This window comes from Canis lupus, chromosome 6 (assembly GCF_003254725.2).
Source record: "Canis lupus dingo isolate Sandy chromosome 6, ASM325472v2, whole genome shotgun sequence".
NCBI classification, from domain to species: Eukaryota; Metazoa; Chordata; class Mammalia; order Carnivora; family Canidae; genus Canis; species Canis lupus.
In genome coordinates this window covers 40620691-40645192 of record NC_064248.1, presented here as the reverse complement: position 1 = coordinate 40645192, position 24502 = coordinate 40620691, and the positions used below count along the sequence as shown (strand labels likewise).

At 44.2% G+C, this 24502-nt stretch overlaps 1 long non-coding RNA gene across 5 annotated transcripts in view; it reads left to right on the top strand.

The window, feature by feature from the left end:
- Positions 1-13904, top strand: part of LOC125755196 (uncharacterized) — a 28514-nt gene extending 14610 nt beyond the window's left edge. For 2 of the 5 annotated variants that reach the window (XR_007411045.1, XR_007411046.1), the window contains 3 exons: positions 8123-8250; positions 10117-10349; positions 11140-13903. This is a non-coding gene — a long non-coding RNA (uncharacterized LOC125755196). Of the gene's footprint in view, positions 1-8122; positions 8348-10116; positions 10350-11139 lie in introns of all 5 variants that reach the window. The other 3 variants (XR_007411047.1, XR_007411044.1, XR_007411043.1) reach the window with 3 other exon arrangements.
- The last annotated feature ends 10598 nt before the right edge of the window (positions 13905-24502 follow it).

The window sequence follows — 24502 nt, the reverse complement described above, 5'->3', positions numbered from 1 at the left end:
AGCCCATGCACTGGCCCCACTAGCAAAGCAGAGGCACTTTCAGTGCCCAACACCCACCCTCGAAAGTAGCAACATGCGAAGCTCTCAGCCCACATCCTGTATCTGAGCAAAGTTCTCACAGGTGGTTCAACCCAGGCAAGGCTTTATGCAACATCTTTGAGCTTACCACCAGTCTAGCAACCACCAAATCTGGGCTCCCAAGAGGTCATTCATTCATTCATCCATTTATCTACACTGAACCACCAATGATGGCCCTACTGGGTACAGGGGCCGGCTGGAAGTACACAGATGAATCATCTCTTCTGTCATTCATATGCTTGTTTATTTAACAATGACTTACTGAGATCCTATGCTTTCTGAAGCACACATCCTGGCCATATGGTGGGAGCAAGAAGCAATCTTGACCTTGCATTCCACAGGAAGGGAGAAGGCTTAGAGCGTATTATTCAACTACACACGAAGTCCAAGGGACGTACAAGAGATTTTTAGTTCAGGTTGGACAGTGACTTCTCACACAGAGGGGTTCTCTCAGACAAGGTGGGTCTTTGGGCATCTCCTTTGGTTGGTTCCTTCTTAGTTCTTTTTTTTTTTCTTTTTAGATTTTATTTTTATTCATGAGAGATACACCGAGAGAGGCAGAGACAAGGCAGAGAGAGAAGCAGGCTCTCCGCAGGGAGCCCAATGCGGGACTCGATCCCAGGACCCCGGGATCATGACCTGAGCCAAAGGCAGACACTCAACCACTGAGCCGCCCAGGTGGCCCCTCCCTAGTTCTTTTGGGGCTGGGAGTTTTCAGTTAGGCTGAGTGCCTCACAGGTGCACTCTTCTCACCAAGAAGCAAGCCCCTCTCTCAAAACCTGCTCTCTCCTCTCTTCCCTCCCAGGGCTCTGTCTTGTAGACAGGCCTTTCTTACGATGCCTCCTGTGTGTTCCCAAGGCTGACATATGCTGAAAAAGCCCATGCCTTCCTCTGCCTAGAGGCACATAAACAAAATGCCCCTTATTGTTACACCAAGTTTAGGCCTGAACCAGGTCCCAGAAAGCAAGGTGGGGAGGTGCCAAGCCTTAGGAATGCATGCATGTTGGGGCAAGCAAGGAAAACCTATCTTGCCATATTTAAAACAGAGTGCTTCTTCCTCATTTTTTATGCATTTTCTCCTTGGACTTTCCCTGGGGTTCTCCCTCTGCTTCCTTCTTTTTTGGGGGTCCATACCTATTTTCACAATAAGCCAGGTTATGGACTCATTCCTCTCTCCCTATTTATCCTCCCAACTTTTCAGAGACAATCCTTATCCCAAGAAAAGACTTGAGAGGCTGGAGGAGACTACCTCCCCGGGCGCCTCCCCAGTGTTGAGCCGCCTGCCAGCCACCTCCAGAGGGCTGGGGCTCCCGTCCAGGCAGCGGGTGGTTCAGGGGCGTGGGGGTCGCTCAGGTCTCCGTCGGGACAGCGGCACTGCCTCCGTTGCTTCGATGATTAATAAAACGCCATCTTCCATTTTTATTCCCTTCTTTGGCAGAGCAGGCTTCTGAATTTCCTCCTCAAGCCAATCACTAAAGCATATGTTTTTTGACCAAACCTTGGATTAATAATATGGTTTACTCCACTTTTAGGGATTCTGATTTTCTCTGGGGTTTCAAACAGAGCTAGGTTTAGCCTTCTTAGTCCCTTGTAAGCCAAGGTGACCCAGGACTGGCATCTAAGTCTGACCTGACCGTGTAGCCCCCCCCCCCCCCCCCCGGTGGCCCAATGGTTGAGCATCTGTCTCTGGCTCAGGGTGTGATCCCGGGGTTCTGGGATCCAGTCATGCATCAGGTTCCCCACCTGGAGCCTGCTTCTCCCTCTGCTTCTCTCTCTCTCTCTCTGTCTGGCTTCATGAATAAATAAAATCTCTAAAAAAATAAATCTGACCTTACTAACCAAAAGTGGATGTCCTCACATCTGGCAATTCTCAGTTGCTGTGAGGCCCCCAAAGGCTCTTGCTGCGCCGTCTGCCCAGGAAGACCATATCCATCCCCAACACTTCACTGATGGGTGAATGCTGAGTATGTTTCTAACTTTTCTTCTGCACCCTGGTCATGCCCAGACCCTCTTTCTAATTCTATCTCAAAGTTCACTGCCCCCCCCTACTTTTTTTAAACTTTTAATTTAAATTCCAGTTAGTTAACATACAGTGTAAGATTAATTTCAGGTGTACAATATAGTGGTTCAACACTTCCATATGACACCCAGTGCTTATCACAAGTGTCTTCCTTCATCCCCATCACCTATTTCCCCTATTTCCCCCACGTCCCCTCTGGTAACCATCAGTTCATTCTCTAGAGTTAAGAGTCTGTTTCTTGGTTTGCCTCTCTCATCCCTCCTTTGCTCTTTTGTTTTATTTCTTAAATTTGATATATGAGTGAAATCATAGGGGATTTTTCTTTCTCTGACTTTTTTTTTTTAAGATTTTACCTATTTATTCATGAGAGACACACAGAGAGAGGCAGAGACACAGACAGAGGGAGATGCAGGCTTCATGCAGGAAGCCCAATGTGGGACCCGATCCCAGGACTCCAGGATCATACCCTGGGCGGAAGGCAGATGCCAAACCGCTGAACCACCCAGGGATCCCTTTTCTCTGACTTTTTAAAAAAGATTTTATTTATTTATTCATGAAAGACACACAGAGAGAGGCAGGGACATAGGCTTCTTAGGAAGCCCGATGTGAGACTCGATCCCAGGACCCCAGGATCACGCCCTGAGGAAAAGGCAGATGCTGAACCACTGAGCCACCTAGGTGCCTCTCTCTGACTGACTTATTTCCCTCATCAAAGCTCAGTTTCCAGAGGAAGCCAACCTGATTCCTGCCTGAGCACACCCCTTCGTTCCATTCACCAGTCTGCATCTCATTTGTACTGCTGTGCTGCTTAGACACAATCCTCTGCTCCTTCCTCCTGGATCTTACACAGGTTCCCCACTATGTCCTCCTTCCAAGGTTCTGTCAGAAGCCATAAATGAAGATTGACAGATTGGACTCCATGAAAACATTTTTATAATCGCACAAACACAATATAAACAAACTATGATGGAAGAATATGGGGGAAAATGGAAATAAATATGAGAGAAAAGATCAACTTATGTAATACAGAGAGAACTCCTAAAAGGCAATACCAAAAAATGGACAATCTGATAGGAATGGACAGAAAACTCAGAGTAGCAATAATATTGGCCAATAAATGTATGAAAAACTAATTTCTAAACCTTTAATTTTAATATAAGAAGGTGTCATTGTTTAATATAAAAGATATAGAAGTGATAATACCCATTATTTGTTAGAATGGGAGTAATGGGTATACTTCATACACTGGTGGAACGAATATAAACTGAAGCACATTTTGAAGAGTGGTATAGAAATAGTAAGTGTGTGTTCTTTTATACAAACTCATTGCAGTATTGTCTATTACTGTGAAATTTAGAAACAACATCAGTGGGAGATTGTAGCCATTAAAAGAGCATAACATTGACATATCTAAATTGATGACATGTGAGAATGCTTGATCTTAAATTGTTGAATGTGTGTGGACGGAGATGGAGACAGAGGCAGAGAGAAAGAATAAAGTTAGGAATGATAAATACTAAACATTAATACTGGGGTTTTGGGGGGGAGAATGAGTAGTTACTTTCATTTTCTTCCTTATATACTTTCATATTCTTTAGGGTTTGGTTGCAATGCACATTTGCTATACTTGTAATTTTTTTTCAAATTTCCAGTTTGAGGAAAAAAGAAACAATTTGTTTATGTATTTGTGTCTTGCACTAAGAATATGAGATATTAGAAAGCTGGAACCAAATCATATTTATATTTATAAAGTAGCTGGCATAAATACTCCATTTATATATATATGCAAATATATAATTTTTTTTTGAGAGAGAGAACACACATACATGCAAGCTGGGGTGAAGGGGAGAGAGGAGGGGTGGAGAGAGAGGGAGAGAATCTTAAGCAGGCTCTATGCTCACTGTGGAGCCTGATGCAGGGCTCAATCTCACAACCCTGAAATCATGAACTGAAATAAAGAGTCAGACACTTAACCGACTAAGCCACCCAGGTGCCCCACCTATTCACATATTTTGAACTGGTTATCTTTTACACATTTTAAAGATTGGTACTCTATTTAGCATATCCTCATTTTATATAGTATTATATTTAGTTGTATTTACATATTTGCCTCCCTAAGTGGAGTCAAATTCCTGACGCAGATCAGATGCATCCCTTATAAGCTCCTAGGAGTTCGTTGCAAAATGTAGCTCTCCCATAAAGTTTGTTGTACTTGCTGGATACTGAGTGATTAAAAGTCTTACTCCCTTTCCAAACTTTAACCCCTTCAGCCATGTTCTCTTCCTCTTCCATGGTGGAGCTTTGAGTTTAGAACATACTACTGCCTGTTTGGGAAAGAGCACAAGTCTGAGAAGGAATGTCCTCAGCTTAGGCTTTGAGTTCAGATAGGCAGTGTAACAGTAGATCAGAATCCACAGCTTGGACCTGGAATGAGACTTGTTTAAGGTCTATAAACAATTGTCATGACCTTGAAGGTAACAGGATCCCAGCCGGGCTGGCAGCAGGCAGAGAGCTGGGCAGAACGGGACACAGGAGCCTGGGGGAGGGCCATCTTCATATACTACGGCTGCTCTGTTCTGACATTCCTTTGCAACCATCTGCCTTGTTTTCTTACTGATTACGCTGGTTCTGTTCTATTGGTGGGTTTTCCATAGGCTTTTAAAATAATAACTGTGATAATTTTGATTACCATTTTCTGTGCATAGTCTGAATTAAGGGCTTTTTCTCATATGTGTAGTAGGGAAACACTGACTCTACCATAATCCTTCATTACAAAAGCATCAGTTTTAATTTTCTAAATGAGAATAAATCTGATCCTGCGCCCTTAACTCCCTGGGCTGATGAGAAATACAATCTCAATCATGAGTAATGCTCCCTCCCCCCACTCCAACAGTTGATCTTATTTTAGTCCATATATTCAGGAGTTCCTATAGTCATTGTTGCTATGCTCCTGCCCAAGCCTACCTATTGTTCTAGAGGCAGGTGGTTTGGTGGCCCCTTCATCCCTGGGTCATAGGTATCCTATGGCCTCTTTGGTAGGTGGGAGCTGTTGCTGACTCACCAGCCAGGACAAGATGGTCAGAGTGGAAGCAGAGGGTTGGGGCCCCCTTGCAGACAGACCTCTGGAGAGGACTGGCCATGCTCTCCTGGAGTGGAGCCCAGAGCAGTTTGAATCTCCTGGAGTAGATGGCTGGGCAGCCGCCTTCCAGGTCTCAGCATCAACACTTTAAGTGACTTGGTTCAGGCCTCAGGTTACTAACTTGGGCTTTGAAATATTTTTTTTTTCTTTGTTTCCAAGCTTGACTTATTTCAGAATAGGCAATGTGACCTTACTGTGTGCTTCCTATCCAGGAATTCTTGTGTAGGATTCTTGGAGGCTATATGAACCCTCCAGATCGCCCCCTCCAGGCCTTCCCTTGACTTCCTCTCAGACCTTGAACTTGGCTTTGTTCTCCTGCAGCTGCTGACTTGTTACACAGACACACACACACACACACACACACACACATTATTTTGTTCCATTGTTCCAGCAAGTGTGGCCTCATTTGTGCAATCTTGACCCTGCGGTGTAAGGCTGTCCTGTTCCTACTGTTTGTGAGGCCCTGAGCTAGGGTGCAAGCAAAGGTCTGTATATCGTATGTTTAAGTATTTAAAAGAGCTAACTGTTAAAATAGGATTTACAGCCTATATTAACAAATAGGATTTCACAACAGCCTAGAAGATCAGGTTTGGATTTAGCATTGTCAGATTCCTGGGAATTCTACACCAGCATGTGTTTGGCACTTAGCTCACGGGCAACCCCCCACTTCTCCTTTTCAGCTTCTCACAAAGCAGGGGCTTTACACGCATACTTGTGGGCAACTCAGTCTTTGCATCCAAGCTTCAAGTCTACCCTACCCCCATCCCCCAACACACACACACACAGACACACAGACACACACACACACACACACACACACACACACACACACACACCACAAGATCCTCTGGGCCAGGCATGTGTACATCAGCTTTGGGGACCACACTCAGGATGACAGTACCAAGGAAAAGGCCTATGCAGCCCTGACAGTGGGCACCAGGCTATTCGGGCAGGAATCCTGGGTATCTAGGTCATAGTTTACAAGAGGAGAGATGTGAGTTCCAGGTGGTCATGCTCTTAGCACTGGAATCGTGTCTCATGGTGAGAGGTGCAGCTGGAGGAAGACAGAGAAGAATCACCAAAAGCAGAGGGCAGCCAACTACAGCCCATAGATCAAATCCAGCCCACTGCCTGTTTTTGTAATTATATTTTTTGGGAACACAGCTATGCCCAATTTGTTGATATATTGACTATGGCTGCTTTCTCTCCACAGTGGCAGGGTTGGGAAGTTACAACAGACACAGTATGGCCTGCAAAACCTACAATATACCAGATGGTCCTTTATAGAAAAGTTGGCAGTTCTTTCTCTAAAGCATGGTCCCCAAATGAAGGACTAAGGCTGTCAGGGTGTAAGGCTGTTTCTGGGTCCAGACACCTTCATTTCACCATAAATTTCCCCTGATTCTCCTACCTCTCTTCTAATCTTTTCCTTCTAGAAGAATAATTTTTAACCTAAACTTTGAACTACACTTTCATGAGCCTATTTAATCCTCACAGCTTATGCAGGAGGTCCTACAGGCCTGATATGCAGATGAGCTAAGTGGGGCTCAGGGAATGTAAGGTCATATATCTAAGGGGTGGCAGCACCAGAATTTTCTGCAGAGGAGTGGCTGCAGATGGCTATGCACTCCAAAGGGGAGTGAGAGCCATTCACTTGGGGATTTATTTCTGAGGGGCTTTGAATATTTCCTTATGGCTGAGAAAACACCAGATGTACGTCCCAAAGAATGGCGGGGGGGTGGGGGGGGAGCACTGCTGGAGTAGGGGAACTTAGTCCCCAAAGCTGCCTAAACACTGCCCTGGCTCTCAGATTTTCTTATGATAAGGTAGACATTACCTGGGACAACTTTCTGACTTTAGTTTAGTGGTTTCCTCGGGGCATTGTGTTCTCAAGAATCAGAAAAGCAGAATAATCAAGAGTACAGTCTAAAATCAGACTGCCCGGTTTCATATCTTGGCTTTGTTGCTAACTTACTGGCTGTGCAACCTTGGGCAAGTTATTTACCTTCTCTGTGCCCCAGTTTTCCCATCAGTAAGATGGGAATAATAAGCATATTTATCTCCCAGAGCAGCAGAGCTCTCAGCATCACTCTTCCCAGGACCGGCAGTTGCTGTCATTTTTCCTGGATCGTCCTCTCACCAGATCCTTGGAACTACATTCTATGTGTCCCAGTGTCATCCACAAGGGATTTGCCCCTTGGAGTCAGCCATGTGCAGCACAGCCTCACACCAACATAAGGGCTAGCTGCCAGTTCAACCTAAAGCGGATCTTGTGTCAGTTAAATGCTTCACATATTTACTGGACGGCAACTGTGTGTCAAGCATGATGCTAGATGCTTTTCATTTATTAATTATGTAACCCTCACAACAAACACCACGAAGCAGGAGTTTTAAAGTTTTGAAAAACATTTTAAAGTTAAGAAAACTGAACCACAGAGAGGTTAAAAGCTTTCTTTGGCCCACAGACTAGCGAGTGCAGAACCCAGGAATGCTTGATCAGATAGGTTAATTGACACTTCAGTCTAGTTGGGAATCCAATGGGCAGGGTGTAAGGTCAAGCTCTCAGGACCTGAGTGCTTGCTGGAAGATATCACGGAAAAGAGAAATTTGGTTTGAATCCTGGCTCTGCCACCTTAGTAGTCAGGTGATCTTAGGCAAATGGCTTAACTTTTCAGAATATCACTTAAAGGTCAAATGAGATTGTTCTTTGTGCCAGTGACTGGAAGCAAAGCAGGGGACCTAGGGTGAAAATGGAACCATGAACTCTTTATTTCCAGCAAGGATTGGTGGAGTACAGAGGAAAAAAAGGGAGGCACGAGGGGAAAGTGGCCCTAGCAGAGCAGGCCATATCTGATTGATAACTGTTCCTTCTGCACCTGCCCCAGGTCTGCTCTTTCCTGAAAGGAGCCACCGAGTTGTGGAACATTGCCCCCACCTCTTCAAGGAGGTGCCCTGTGCCTAGAAGGGGAACCAGTGGATTGTGTATGTCAACCTTAAAAGCTTCGCCCTCAAGGTAAAGCCCTCTGCACTCCTTCTTCTGCTCAGTTGGGAAAGACAGAGTGCCTCCCAGTGCATTTGGTGAATTACAATCCCAGAAACACCTAAGAGAGGTAAGGCAAGGTGAGGCAAGACCAGGGAGGCCCTAAGGTTTCAAAGTGAGCCAATGACCTAGCTGCAGAATGTGGCAGTTGCAGGAGCCCCTCTGCTCCTGTGCAACTGCAGCTGGCTTCCTTTCTTCCCTAAATTCCTGCACCTTCTCATCCCCCCAACTCATGGAGACTCCCTTTTGGTCTCTTCCCCTGCTCTGCTCTGGTCCTGACCCAGCTCAAGGACCAGAGTGTAGTGATCTACACTACACTGGAGTTTCTTCCTCTCCTTTGCTCACCTCCTGCTTATAGCAAATATGTACAGGAGACAAGAGATCTTTCAGGCCATTAGGCTTCCGCCCCTGATCTTTGCATGCTTGGGTGTGGGTGGTAATTATGTACCAACCCCAGGGCCCTTCACTCTGTACTTCCACATCTTGAGCCCTATCTCTTTGCCCAGACACCTGCTATAAGAAAGATGCTGCTGTATTTCTTATGACACTACAACCCACGCAAGTCCCAACTCAGACAAGCCTTCTCAGAAGGTGGTTGATAATAACTGAGGGCAGGGAGAGAGGGATGCTTGGAATCCAAGATGTATTCTCCCTGATTCGGCAGTCCTAAAATCTTTCCTTGTAAACAAATAAGTCCACGAACCCCCCAAAGTCGCTGTGAGAAAGCCACTCTCCTATTCCCTCCTCCCCATGATTGGATCATCTTCCTCCCACCATCCTCCTGGATTCATCATCATAATAATAATTCTAAGAGATAGTACGATTATCCTATCATTAAATGGAGGAAATAGAGGCACAGAGAAGTTAGTGATTTGCTCATGGTCACACGGCTCATGGCAGAGCTGGGTTGTGAATTTGAGTAACATAGATTCAGGCCCAGAGCACTTAATGACTGGTTCGGGCAGGATGTTCCTTCCCTTGGCTGAGAGGAACCTCCAGTGTTGGACACAACAGTCACGCTGGGAAAGGAAGCCATTGCAGAACCCACAGGGGCCCTTTTCTTATTCTCTTCAGGTTGCAGAGTGCTCACCTCTGCTGGGGTACCAGCTCAGCCACCATCATCACTGCGGCTCCTGGGGTGGAGCACTAGTGAGAGTGGATTCTGTGCCAGGAGGTCCAAGAGTCTCTATCCCAGTTCCTTCCCACCCCCCTCACCCTCACTGAGTGCACCTTCTATGTCCATGTGGATGGGCACACCCATGAGGAGGCTTGTCAGATGGGCCTGATCTTTGAGCCAACTGCTCTTGCTGTAGCTTAAGCCATCCACCTGTTGGGTCCACTGGGGACTATAGGATAGAAGGATAGTTAGATGGAGGTTTTCCCTTAGAATACCGGCTGTCTCTTTGGATTTATAATTATGCGTGCTTCTGCCCTGCATGTAAAGGAGAAGCCCACCTTCCTGATCTGCAGAGATTGGGGCTGGAAGGAAGGCAGGTATCAAGTCCTTGTTCCTTCCCACAAATATGCTTCCAAAGGGTCTTACAAAAGGACCTAGAAGAGTGGCTGGACTCAGAACACTTAATTTACTTCCTTACCTCCTTGAGGAACTCTTCCCTCATCAGGTTTACATCTCCTAACTCCAGGGCTCAAACCCCACACAAGCTGTACTGGTTGTTTGAGGACAGAGCCTGGTGTCAGGATAGTCTGAGCATTCCACTTCCACACCCTCGAGGGTAAGAATAAACACTATCAGCTCTGATTCCAAAATTAGTTCCCTTAATAAAAAAGTAACCTCCTTATCATCTTTACTGCCACACCACACCCAAACGTTCCTTTCAGTTCCCACAGGGAAGGCATCAAGAAAATTAAAAGAAAGGGGCTCCCCGATGTTTATAACAGCCATGTCCACAATAGCCAAACTGTGGAAGGAGCTTTGTTGTCCATCAAAAGATGAATGGATAAAGAAGATGTGGTCTGTGTATACAATGGAATATTCCTCAGCCATTAGAAATGACGAACACCCACCATTTGCCTCGACGTGGATGGAGCTGGAGGGTATCATGCTGAGTGAAGTAAGTCAATCGGAGAAGGACAAACATTATATGGTCTCATTCATTTGGGGAATATATAAAATACTGAAAGGGAATAAAGGGGAAAGGAGAGAAAATGAGAGGGAAATATCAGAAAGGGAGACAGAACATGGAAGACTCCTAACTCTGGGAAATGAACTAGGGGTGGTGGAAGGGGAGGAGGGCGGGGGATGGGGGTGACTGGGTGACGGGCACTGAGGGGGGCACTTGATGGGATGAGCACTGGGGGGTTATTCTGTATGTGGGCAAATTGAACACCAATAAAAAATAAATTTATAAAAAAAAAAAAAAGAAAAGAAAGGGGGTGGGAGTCTTGTTCTCACCATCCTCAGAACAGCGTGGCCTCTGTCCGTCCTCAGGCCAGGTTCCAAGCTGAAGAAGCTGAGGAAGAATGCAGCTCCCAAGCAAGGACGTGCTTCCACACTAACTAGTTCTGGGTTGGGGGTGCTGAGGATTAGGCTCTTTTGACAAAGCCATAAGAATAGTAAGGGGAAGCAGGATGTGTAGTCATCTGGGTCTGCTTAAGGTGGTCCTGCCTGTTAACTGTGGTTCCAGCCTCCCATTCACTTACTGATTTTGCTGGTGTTTCAATTTTATAAGAATGTTTTTGTCACTGGTTGGAATGAAATGATCGGAATGGGCTTTATAGACTTCCACTTTATACTTTGACTTTCTGCTGTGTTTTGTACACAAGAGTTCTTATTTTTAACACGTGGTTACATCTAAATGTTCACTAGTGATAACCAATTTTTTCCTTTCCTGGCCCTTTCAGACAAAGTGTAAATTATAGCCTCTTGCAGTGACCACTGGCAGGATGATCACTGATGGACTGACATTTGCTTGGGTGGACATGGCAAGGCTCAGCTATCAGTCTGTTCTCCAGGATTGGTTGGAAGATGCTGGTGACCCCCCCTTGTGCCACGGCTGAAACTTTACATAGCCTGCGAAGTGCACAGTCCTCAGGCCGCCAGTAGTGGGATCAGTGGGAAATGTGGGAAATTTTAGGTTAGGGGTATGTGGAATATGATAAGGAAACAGAAGCCAAGCATTCCTACCATGGAGCTTGTAGAATAGTCCAAATGCTTTCGCTACAGGCTTTGCCACTTTTTGTGTGGCATAAATCTATAGCCACTTACTTATTTTACTGTTTGAAAACATATTTTATTTTGCAAGTAAATGCTTTTGTCAGTAATGAGATATGAAAAATAAACTTAAATGCCTATTTAATGAAAAATTAAGTATTCAATATCTATTTTCCAAGAAGGTTCAGATGAATGTATAACTTGCATAAAGATAGTAGTTGGCATTTACTCTCTGCCATGGAACTGTCTGACACTGCATGAAAACCAAAAGACACAGATCTGCTGAACAAGCACCAGCATCTACATCAAAAGTACTAATTATTTTAAGGGAATTTTTACCTCAGGAGAACGACTTAGTAAAGGTAGTTGTCAAAGGTGTTTTTCATATCACCCTGTAAAGCATAAATTTACATTTAGGTGAATCTAGTAACAGCTGTGCCAAATTAATTTTTCCTTTTTCTCTATTCTTGTTCCGTATGTGTTTGTACACATATAAAAGTGAAACTCTATTTACAGAACTAATTCACAAGTTTTTAAGTAAGATCAAATTGATATCAAAGTGATCAGATGCTTCAGATAGAAAATCAGATAAGTTAACTGCAAAAATGGGTGAATTTCTTTCACCCAGTTCATAAATTAAAAGTAAGGCTCAGGTGGCACATTTTGTCAAACATGAAACATCTGACATTATTGTAAGTGCTATTGTAAATTCAGTGAAAAAGCTCAACATTGAAAATAACTTTTGATGATAATAATAAAGTCCAATATTAATGGAGTACATTATGTGAAAACAATATTTTTTTCTAAATTAAAAGAAAAACAACATACAAAGTAGAAATGCCCTGGGGATTGAGTGTAGGCCACAAATAACTCATTGATGTGTCCAAAACAAACTGCAACATTCTGTTGTACAAAATAAAAAGAGTGAAATTTTCAAATATTTTTAGATACATAGAATAACTGGCCGATAACTGTGAAGAGGTAATTGGTAAAACAAAATCATTAGAGTGGGCCCTCATGACTAGTCCAGTATGACTGGTATCCTTACGAAAGAGGATATTAGGACTGAGACACACACAGAGGGGACTATGTGAAGACACAGGGAGAAGATGGCTCTCTACAAGCCAAAGAGAGAGGCCTCAGAAGAAGCCAATCCAGCGGATACCTTGATCTTGGACTTCTAGCCTCCAGAACTTTGAGACAATAAAATTCTGTTGTTTAAGCTGCCCAGTTTATAACATTTTGTTATGGCAGCCCTAGTAAACTCATACAGAAGGTATCAGCATTTTCAAAATAATTAACTATGAAGAGCGACTTTGAGGATTTCAGGAAATATTATGAAAAAAAACTAAAAATAATAAAACCCTATTGAAAAACTCCATTCTTCAGAAAATGTCAGTGATACTGAATTAGAAATATGGATGAGAAACTGATTGAAACTTATCAGTATATAGCAAGAATAGTTAGTTAGATTATTGTTCATTTTATTAAAATCATTTTCTTTTCTTTTCTTTTCATCATATGTGTACTCTTTAATCCCCATCCCCTATTTCACCCATTCCCCTACTCACCTCCCCTCTGGTGAGACAAACCTTCAGTTTGTCTTCTATAGTTAAGAGTTTATTTCTTGTTTTATTTCACTCTCTCTTTTCCTTCGCTCTTTTGTTTTGTTTCTTAAATTCCACATATGAGTGAAATCATATATTTGGTTTTCTCTGATTGACTTATTTCAGTTAGCATAATACTCTCCAGCTCCATCTACGTCATTGTAAATGGCAAGATTTCACTCTTTTTTATAGCTAAATAATATTCTATTGTATATAAACATCACATCTTCTTTATCTATTCCATCAATTGATGGACGTTTGAGGTGCCTCCATAATGGGGTTATTGTAAATAATGTTGCTATAAACACAGAGGTGCATGTATCCGTTTGAATTAGTGTCTTTGTATTTTGGGGAGTAAATATCCAGTAGTATGATTACCTGTTCATAGGGTAGTTCTAGTGTTAATTTTTTGAGGAATCTCCATGCTATTTTCCACAGTGTCTGCAATGTATAACAAAAATGATTACATTTTTAAATTTCGATTTACTCTGCAGACGTATATTATTTTTTTAGAAAATATATTTTTGAAAAGTTTCATTGGAAGTATTTAATAAGTTTATTTGTATAGCAAAGCAATCAAAAATCAATATTCCCAAAGTGAAATAATTCCAACGTCCCTTTCACTCTCCAATGTCTGGGTTTGGATGATGATTCCGTGAAGGGATTCAGAATTGTAGGTCAGACCTGGCATCACAGAGCCCGGCGCTCGGCGCATACCGCCCCGCGCCCTCGGGGTTCCCCAGCCCTGGGCTCCACGCCCCCTCCCGCCAATCCTTAGACGGGCGCTGTCCGCAGGCCAGAGCCCGGCCGGCCGCGCCTTCCCTCGCCCCAACCGCAGCCCGAGGCCGCCCCCGCTCCCAGCGCACACGGCTGCCCCGGACCGCACCCGACCTGGGGAGCTGGCGCCGCAGGCCCGGGGCGCCACACGGACGCCGCCGCCCTCTCCCGACTTCTGCGCAGCGCACCCAGACCCCGGAGCCCTGGTGCACAGGCCCCCACCGCGGAGCCCGCACAGTCCAGACACCTCTCCGCGCCCTCCCCTGCGGAGCCAGCGCCCCGCCCCCGGGCCCTGTCCGCCCCGCCCCGCCCCGCCCCCGGGCCCTGTCCGCCCCGCCCCCGCCCCGCCCCCGGGCCCTGTCCGCCCCGCCCCCGCCCCGCCCCCGCCCCGCCCCCCGGGCCCTGTCCGCCCCGCCCCGCCCCGCCCCCGGGCCCTGTCCGCCCCGCCCCCGCCCCGCCCCCCGGGCCCTGTCCGCCCCGCCCCACCCCCCTGGGCCCTGTCCGCCCCGCCCCCGCCCCGCCCCCGGGCCCTGTCCGCCCCGCCCCCTAGCGGCCGCCAGGAGAGCGCATTGTGGCTCCGCGCTCCGTTCCCTCCCCTCCGCCCCTTCTACAGGCCCCATCCTGCGGGTGGCGGGGGCCCTCTCCCCAACCCCTTCAAGGAGTGTCTTCAAGGGTGGTGGAACGTTGAGCTGAGGGCTCGGCCGAGGCGCCGAAATCTCCGCTTATGGAGATGAAGTGGCCGCAGGAAGCTGGCCTGTGGGCAAGGCAGCTTGGGATAGAAGGCGACAGGGTGGGGTGCGCCCAGCAAGGAAATCCCCATCCCTGTCCCCGTAACGAGGTGACTAACTGTAAAGTGACACTCCGTGAATTGGAGGTGTCGGTGACCAATGCCTCGTGCACTAAACAATTCTCGCAGCTACCTGCGCCCTTCCTCCAGACGCTGGCTGGGTGATCTATTGCCAAAGGCTGTTAAGAGTTTTTCAGGACCTCTGCGCGAGCATCCAACATCCCTGAAGTGGCCTGAGCCGTCAAGCAAGACAAACGCTGGCCGGAATTCAAGGGAAATAGCGCACCTTCAGCCGGTTGGAGGGAGCGTCAGGCTCTGCCCAGGAAACTCACCAGGGAAGTACAGACCCTTACTGGCACCACTGCCTGCCACTGCGGCTCTAAGGACTCTCTGGGCCCTGGGCGCTAGCCCATGTGGGCCACCACCGTGTAGCCAGGGGCAGTCACCACTATTCTCAGCAACATGGGGCAGGGTTTAAAAACTATATGGGGGATCCCTGGGTGGCGCAGTGGTTTGGCGCCTGCCTTTGGCCCGGGGCGTGATCCTGGAGACCCGGGATCGAATCCCACATCGGGCTCCCGGTGCATGGAGCCTGCTTCTCCCTCTGCCTGTGTCTCTGCCTCTCTCTCTGTGTGTGTGACTATCATAAATAAATAAAAATTTAAAAAAAAATAAAAATAAAAACTATATGGGAGGATCCCTGGGTGGCTCAACCGTTTGGCGCCTGCCTTTGGCCCAGGGCGCGATCCTGGAGTCCTGGGATCGAGTCCCGCGTCGGGCACCCGGCATGGAGCCTGCTTCTCCCTCCTCCTGTGTCTCTGCCTCTCTCTCTCTCTCTCTCTGTCTATCATAAAATAAATAAATAAATCTTTAAAAAAATAAATAAAAACTATATGGTCTCATTCATTTGGGGAATATAAAAAATAGTGAAAGGGATTAAAGGGGAAAGGAGAGAAAATGAGTGAAAATATCAGTGAGGGTGATGGAACATGAGAGACTCCTAACTCTGGGAAAGGAACAAGGGGTGGTGGAAGGGGAGGTGTGCGGGGGGTTGGGGTGACTGGGTGACGGGCACTGAGGGGGGCACTTGACGGGATGAGCACTGGGTGATATGCTATATGTTGGCAAATCGAACTCCAATAAAAACATATACAAAAAATAAAATAAAAATAAAAATAAATAAAAACCTTCTGGTCAAAATTTCCAAGTGCCCAGAACTGATCAGGCAAGACTGTGGGACCAGATGCCCAGACCAAAGTCTCCTCACTGACATTTGTTCCATTCTTATACTGCTGTCTCTAGGTCCTCACTCCACTCTTTTTTTTTTTTTTTTTTTTTTACCTCCCTATCAGAGTTATCATTTGGATCTCAATAGGTGGCCACTTCCTTCAGCTGAGGCATTTCACAAAATGGGTTCTAAATAACACTAGCATTTTGTAAGCTAGTAATAGACTTAACACATTTGGGGAAATGCTATCCTATATTCATGCTATGTGTGGGCCACAGATTTGATTCTATACTTTTGGTAGCTAATGAAAGATAGGAAGTGAGTTACACAATTTATACTGTCCAGAAAGTCAGAAAAAAAGAACACAGCAAAACAATTTAGATTCTAGGAGCAGAAATATACTTCTCCCATGATATTTATAAAGAGAACTCTAACACTGTATAATGTTAGGATGAACAGTCTTATAATAAACACAGGCCTATTTTATATATGGATGCTCCCAATAGCATCCCTCAGAAGAAAGGGAGGACCTAACTGCAACCAATCAAAGCAAACCTATGGGAAGCCTGTAACAGAAAAGCCATATCTGAGCTCTCTGCCAGGCTCTCTAGAGCCGGATTGTCCAATACAGTAGCCACTAGTCACAGCTGGTTACTGAACACTTGAAATCTGGCTAGTCCAAATGGAGATGGGAATTTAAGTATGAAATACACCTCAGATTTTGAAGACTCACTAGGGGAAAAAATCTCAATAACTTATGTATAAATTATATAAGTGAGTAGAGCAGTCCCATGATGAAATGATAATAGTATAGATAGATTAGATAAAACATTTAATTTCAACAGTTCCATTTTACTCTTCTGAAGGTAGCTATTAAAAAATTAGAGTTACATATGTGGTTCTTAATATATTTCTATGGAACAGAGCTGCAATGTTTCTTGAAATATAGACTCTAAGATATCAATAAATACGTATGACAAAAGGATACTATGGCTTAATGATTTGGGAAACACTGTTTGCACTTAGCCCCTTCATTATGTGTTCTGTAGGACGATAATGCAACGTCATAAGTTTCAAACTTGGGGGGTAATTCCATAAATTAACACATTTAAGGAATGCCAGAATAAGCATAGAGGGTTTCTCACAACTTTTTTTTTTTTTAAGATTTTGTTTATTTATTCATGAGAGACACAGAGAGAGAGGCAGAGATAGGCAGAGGGAGAAGCAGGCTCCCTGCAGGGAACTCAGTGCAGGACTCGATCCCAGGACCCCAGGATCACAACCTGAGCCAAGGCAGACGCTCAACCACTGAGCCACCCAGGTGTCCCTCTCATGACTCTTAATATAATGATAATAAGGATTTTCCAAGAGCAGTTTCTCATACATAGCATTTCTTCAACATCATCAGTCAAAGAACTCCTATTCATCATGAACTTAACGTTCCATTGATGTCATTCTGAAGATCAATTTAGGGAACCCAGGGGCCTTACCCCAGGCCCTAAGCTTCCCTATATGACTTGTGGTTTGGCTCTGAAGTCTTTCCCCTGGCTTTTTTTCCTCCAACTAACATCCTAACTGGTATTTTCACCTGATTTCAAGTCCTTCTCCCAGACTAAACGAATCTGATTCTTTGAGACCACCCTTTTTATGTTAACTTTAGCTACATAATAAACCACCTCAAAATATAATGCCTTTAAAACAGCCACAATTTCACTTGCTACAACATGGGTGAACTTTGAGGACATTATGCTGAGTGAAATAAGCCAATTGTTGGCAAGATGAAAAAGTTCTAAAGATTTGTTACATAACAATGGGATTAGAGTAAACACTATTAAACTATACCCTTAAAAATGGTAAAGAGGATAAATTCTATATGTTTTTTACTAAAATTTCAAAAAATGAAATTTAAATTTAAAGATGCCAGCAGCAATTGGTTCACTACTCTATGGGTCAGCAGTTTGACCTAGGTTGAACTGGGTACTTTTTCTATTGGTCTTGGCTGGGCTCCCTCATGCATCTATGGTCAGAGGCAGTTAAGGAGATGGGCTTCTGGGAGTTGCCCGGCTGTCAGCTAGGGCCGTGAGCATGACTAGCCACATGTTTCTCACATTTCCTCTATCTAGCCCTGCTCACGTGGCAATCTTGGTATTCTAAGACTGTGAGAGCCAAAGCGTCATGGACTGTTCCGGACAAGGCCCTGAAATCACCAGTGTCACTCCAGCTGCATTCAGTTAATCGAAGCAAATCACAAGGCCAGCTCAGATTCAAAGGGTGGGGGAAGAATCTCTGTCTCCCAGTACAAAGAGCTCAAAATCACTGTGGCCATTTTTTAATGCTCCACACTTGTCCCATATTCCCACTGATGAAGGAGAAAGGACTGTCTCTATGCGGCAATGAGGAGCCATTAAAATCCCTATCACCACCACCACCACCACCACTAGGGACTTGGGGCCATATACTGACCAGATTTAAAAGGAAATGAAATGTGAGGCCACAGTACAGTGTCACAGATGATAAACTCTGAGAGCAGTGGTAGTGGATAATGGAATGGAGGGTACTGAGAAGAGGAGACACTCTGGCACCAAAGGGGAAGAGCACTATATCTTGGTGATCAATGGGTTGTGGAGAGTAGAGGAAGGGATAAGTCAGAGAGACTACTGTGCTGTGAGCCTCAGTAACCAGGAGAAATTTGGAACCATTTACAGAAATGACAATGGGAAGAGTGCTGGACTAGGTGAAAAACCCACCTGGGGAGGGGCACTCATTAGGCTCAGGGTCTGGTGGGCAGGTCTGCTATGCTGGGGGCAGCCAAGACTGTGGGATAGAGCCTGAGCAGAGAGAAACAAAGCTAGGGCCACTTCAACAAAAGAAGTCTAGGAGAAAGTAGGAAGAATAGGAACAGGGAAATAAAGAGGAGTAAAAGAAGTAATAATGAATTTGGGGGCAAAATGACAGAATAGGCTACATGCCTCTATGCCTTTGCTTAAGGAGGGACCTTTCTTCTTACATTGAATGAATGCAAATAATGACTGCAAACAATGAATGAATACAAATGTAGTCAATGCTTCTGCCCATCAAAGAAAGTGTGAAATAGTGCTTCACTATCAAACAGAGCATAACCCACTACATAAACCATTTTGAATTATGTAACGTACTCTGTAATGGAGCTTAAAGGTGTGGTTCCTGGGCTTGAGGCCAATCTTTTCTCATAAAGTAAAATCAAGATAGTATCGTTTCCTGGCCAACAATGGGGCTCTTAAATTGGTTTGAGCTTTGTGAGCACTACCAAGGTCAACATTTACTTTAGAGGCAATCACAAAAAAGAAGAATCTGATAAGTCATGAGAGAGGAGGAGAGTCTTAGAAGGTAGGTTTGATGGGGTGGTGTCTACTACTGAAGCAGGATGACCAATCTTACTGTCCTCACCGGCAAGAACCATCACAACTCTGTGTCTGTGAGACACTCTCTCCCTCTTATTGTTTTGCCCCTTTAAAAGTTTCAAACAAATTACCTGAGATGATTATCTTTGGCAAAAGTACAGGGACATAGTCTCCTCCCCAGTGATAGGGGACTGCCCCGCATCCTCCCTTCCTTCGAAAGCCTCAAGGCTATGGTACCTTAATGATCTCATGAATGGGAGAATAGGGGAGTGGGCTTCCAGAAGAAACCATGAAGCTTTATCAGCCTCAGTAGGTTGGGAGTCTATAGAGAGTATTAAAACGACTCATGGAGTAAAACAATAAAATTTTCCTACTATAAGTGAAGCACTAGTTTACAAAGTCTGCTCTTCCTCTAGTTCTATTATTCTCCATGTCGCTTTAAGATCTGCTTCTTGTGGGGAGGTCTGGGTGGCTTAGTGGTTGGGCCTCTGCTTCGGCTCAGGGTGTGGTCCTGGAGTCCCGGATCGAGTCCCACGTCGGACTCCCGGCATGGGGCCTGCTTCTCGCTCTGCCTGTGTCTCTGCCTCTCTGTGTGTGTGTCTCTCATGAATAAATAAAATATTTTAAAAAAAATATCTGCTTATTTTGTTTGCAGTTGGCATAGGTATGCATTCTTGCGATGGATCACCATATTATTTGTCTTTGTCTTCATAATTTGGAAATTCAGAATGGCCCTTTGTCCTTCTACTTCAAACAAAGGTCATTAATTAATCTTTTTAGAGAGTTTGAAATTCCTTAACCAAATTTACAAGATTGGGATCATGGACCTAAAAATCCCAAAGCTGAAACCAACTGGTCTTAAAAATGAATGTTAACAATGAAAAATAATATGGAGAAGCCATACACATGTTGCCTTCAGCGCTGTTAAAGCGTTTTCAAATCTTCATCTTACTGGGTCTTTAAAACAGCTCTTCCCTGAGAGGTGGACAGGAAAGGCATTAACACCCCAGCTCACAGACCAGTTAACTAAGAGGTAAGCCGTAGGACTCATCCTAGGAGATACGGAGTTTGTGGAGGAATCCGCAGCGGAAGCCAGGACTCTTGACTGCTAGTAGATGGCGAATTTCCCCAGGTGAGATTCTCCTTAGGGAGCTAGCTTTTTATTTTTATTCTTTTAATTTTTATTTATTTATGATAGTCACACATGGTGGGGGGGGGAGAGAGAGAGAGAGAGAGAGAGAGAGAGAGAGAGAGGCAGAGACATAGGCAGAGGGAGAAGCAGGCTCCATGCACCGGGAGCCCGACGTGGGATTCGATCCCTGGTCTCCAGGATCGCGCCCTGGGCCAAAGGCAGGCGCCAAACCTCTGCGCCACCCAGGGATCCCCGGGAGCTAGCTTTAAGTGCTGGGTAGACTTCCACCATTATCCTTTCTGCGTTTAATTTCCAAATGGATAAAATGGAAGTAATAATAGGACTTACCTCATAGGGTTTTGGTGAGGATTAATAAATGAATTTAGTAAATTACTCAGAGCAGTGCTTGGTATATAAAAGTGCTGAGTAAGCATTAGTAATTGCTATTGTTAACATGTAGAAGAGGCTAGAATACGTCTAAATCACAGTTTACTAACTATAAGTTTTCATTTCAGGCTTATGACATTGATTTCTAAGGTTCTTTCATTTTCCCTTGGAGGGACAGAGCCACCTCTAAGAGATATCTTCCTGAATTGCCTGCTAATTATGGGTTTGCCACAGTACACAAGGTTCTCATGCAGATCTTCCCCCTCCCTTTGAGACTTAAACAGGAAAGTTATCCGGAAATCTGTGTTTTCTGAAGCTACTTATGGTCCTCTGGGCAGCTTTCCTGCAATAGTTTCTCATTCTTCCAGTAAAAGGTTCTGCCTACCAGCTGACACTACTTCACCACCTGGGCCTAGTACTGGTCAGGCCTGAGGCACTTCAACCCTGAGGTTATCAACCCCTGCCTCTGTACTCACCTGAAGTGGGATACAAGATGAGATCACTGTCTGTGAATGCAGTATGTTACTCCGGGAAGCTTTCAATGACCTGAAAATGAGTAAATAGTGAAAGGATCAAAATCCTTTAACCTTCAAGAACAGTTTGAGCAAAACCTTCCAGAGTAGGCTCTAGGCTGCAATTCCAAATAGGCCAACAAAGCAGAACACAGTTCAGTTCCAAGCTTTCTTATTATTTCCAGCAGAGTGGTGACTCTAAAATTAAGAGGAATGGATGGCTTTCAAGAGGTGGTTGTCAATTAGTTCAGTTGCCAAGGAAATTTAGCAAAGTCCAAGTACTTGTAGACTCAGATGAAAACAATCTTCCACTTGGAAACCACATAAAGCTGGCATTGATGACACACTTGGTGTCCTTAGGGACTTCACTCCAAGGGGAGTAATTGCAACTGTAGAGACATTGAAACATACCAATCCCAGGCCACCTACTCCAACCACTCTCACAATAACAATGAGAATGAAGAAAACCAGTATGAGAGACTGCATCAGACTTTTCCTGCCTTCTCAATCCTTATAACTAATGTTGAAATGAATGATCTTTTGTTCTGACCAACAAATCTTTGCTTTTTTTCCCTCAGAAACAGCCACCTGAAAAACTCTTCTGGCTTTTGGTGTCTAGAAGTTTAGACTGTTTTTTGATATGACTTCCTACAGATTTTACTACAAGGTACTGGGACCACCAAGGCATGTCTTCTTTGCGTTTCCCTCAACTTCTCTGCCATGGTTTCCACTTCTGAGAACTGCAGAACTTCATTGCCTCAGTCATCAAATTCCTGCATTGGGAGGAATGGGAGTACTCCGGCTCTCATGGAACCTCTCCTCAGGACAAGCATTTCTTCACTTTCCTGGTACAGGGGATCCATATTCCATATCATTTTGACTGGAAAGCCCACAGCTAGTCTCCTATGAAAAATCACTGAAAACCTAGCTTGTTATGATCTCAGTTGGAGATGGAGGATCCTATTCCAGTAAGGATACTGAAGAATGAAAAATGGGAAAGGTTAATTTAATTCAAAGAGTAGTCATGGAAGTCAACTCAGAGTTGATACTCATAGACTTTCTCCTATTTGTATATAAGAAACATGTGAAGCTTATGAATAGGAAGCCAAGCAGATCAACAAGCCCAAGTTGATGGTTACTGCCATGGTAATCACTGGCATCTCCAACATCTAGTCTGGCTATGAGATCCCACAGATGTCTTGGTGAGTGACAGCTTATCCCCATCGCCTCTGTGTGTCACTTGTTCAATGAGTATGAGACATACTCATCTTTAGTCTGCCTGATGATCAGAGAACTTGTTTAGAAAGTGTTCATGAACTGAACCCAAACAAATAAAGCTTTATTATCCAAAATAAAGTTAAAATATGAGCTTAAGTAACTTTTAAAAACTAGAGGTTGTATTAATCAGGGTTCTTAATTTTGTTTTTTTTTAGAGCACATAACATAAAATTTTCTACCTTAACCATTTTTTTAAAAAGATTTTATTTATTCATTTGACACACACAGAGAGGAAACATAAGCAGTGAGTAGCTGCAGAGGGAGAGGGAGAAGTAGGGAGCCCCACCTGGGGCTTGATCCCAGGACCCAGGGACAATGACCTGAGCCAAAGGAAGACTCTTAACTGACTGAGATACCCAAGTGTCCCACATCTTAATCAATTTTAAGTGTACGGTTCATTAGGGATAACTGTAATCACATTATTATGCCACAGATCTCTAGAACTTTCATCTTGAAAAACTGAAAGTCTATACACATTGAACAGCAGCTGCCCCTTTTCCCTCACCCCCAGCCCCTGGTATCCACCATTCTAATTTCTGTTTCGAAGAGTTTGGCTACTTTAGGTACCTTGTATAAATGAAATCATTAAGTATTTGTCTTTTTGTGACTTCGTTCACTTAGCATAATGTCCTCAAGATCCATCCATGTTACAAATGGCAGGATTCCTTCTGTTTCATGGCTAAATAATTTTCCATTGCATGTGTGCCTGTGAGTATTTGTGTATATTGTGTACCATATATAGACAGATGATAGATAGATAGATAGATAGATAGATAGATGTAGACATATAGATGTCACATCTTCATCCATTCATCTGTTGACAGACATTTTTGTTTCCATTATCTTGTATACTGTGAATAATGCTGCAATAACATGGAGTGCAGATGTCTTTTCAATATCCTATGTTCATTTCCTTTGGATACAGACCCAGAAATGAAATTGCCAGTGGTTCTATTTTTAATTTTTTTATGAACTTCCTTACTGTTTTCCACTGTGGCTGAGCCAATGTACATTCCTACCAACAGTGCACAAGCATTTTTCTTTTCTCCACATTCTTGTAAACACTTGTTCTTGTGTCTTACTGATAGCCACTCTAACAGGTGTGAGGTGGTATCTCAATATGGTTTTGATTTGCACTTCCCTGATGATTGGTGATGTGGAGCATCTTTTCATCTACCTTTTGGTCATGTACCTTTAGATGATTTCTTTGAACATTTTTGCCTATTTTTAAGTTGGATTTTTTGGAGGGTTTTTTGTTTTTGAGTTATAGGAGTTCTTTATATATTTTGGATATCAACCCTCAATTTATGGTTTGCAAGTATTTTTTTTTTCTTCCATTATGTAGGTTGCCTTTTCATTGTGCTGATTGTTTTTTTGCTGTGAAGATGTTTACTTCTTTGTCTTGCCTAATGTCTCTGGCTAGGACTTCCAGTATTATGTCAAGTAGAAGCGGCAAAAGGAGGAATCCTTGCCTTATTCCTGATCATACAGGGAAAGCTTTCAGCTTTTTACCATTGAGTATAATGTTAGCTGTAGGCCTTTTTTTAAAAAAAAATTATTTATTTATTCATGAGAGACAGAGAGACAGAGGCAGAGACATAGGAAGAAGGAGAAGCAGGCTTCCTGCGGGGAGCCTGATATAGGACTCAATCCTAGGATCCTGGGACCATGACCTGAGCCAAAGGCAGGTGCTCAACTGCTGAGCCACCCAGGTGCCCCTGTAGGCTTTTTATACATGGTCAGAGTTCTTAGTTTAGTATAATAAATTATACTCAGGCTAATGGAGCTTATTAAAGATGTGTTTTGACCCACAGAATCTCTGGAAGACTGAGAGACTGAGAGAAACAGTGCCTTTCTACTGTGGGAGCAGCTCTAGTTGAGATAGCACAGTGTCTGTCTACAACCAATGACACTCAGTACTGGACGTCAGCAGCTTACCAGTGCTGCCCTGGAAGAATAAGTCAC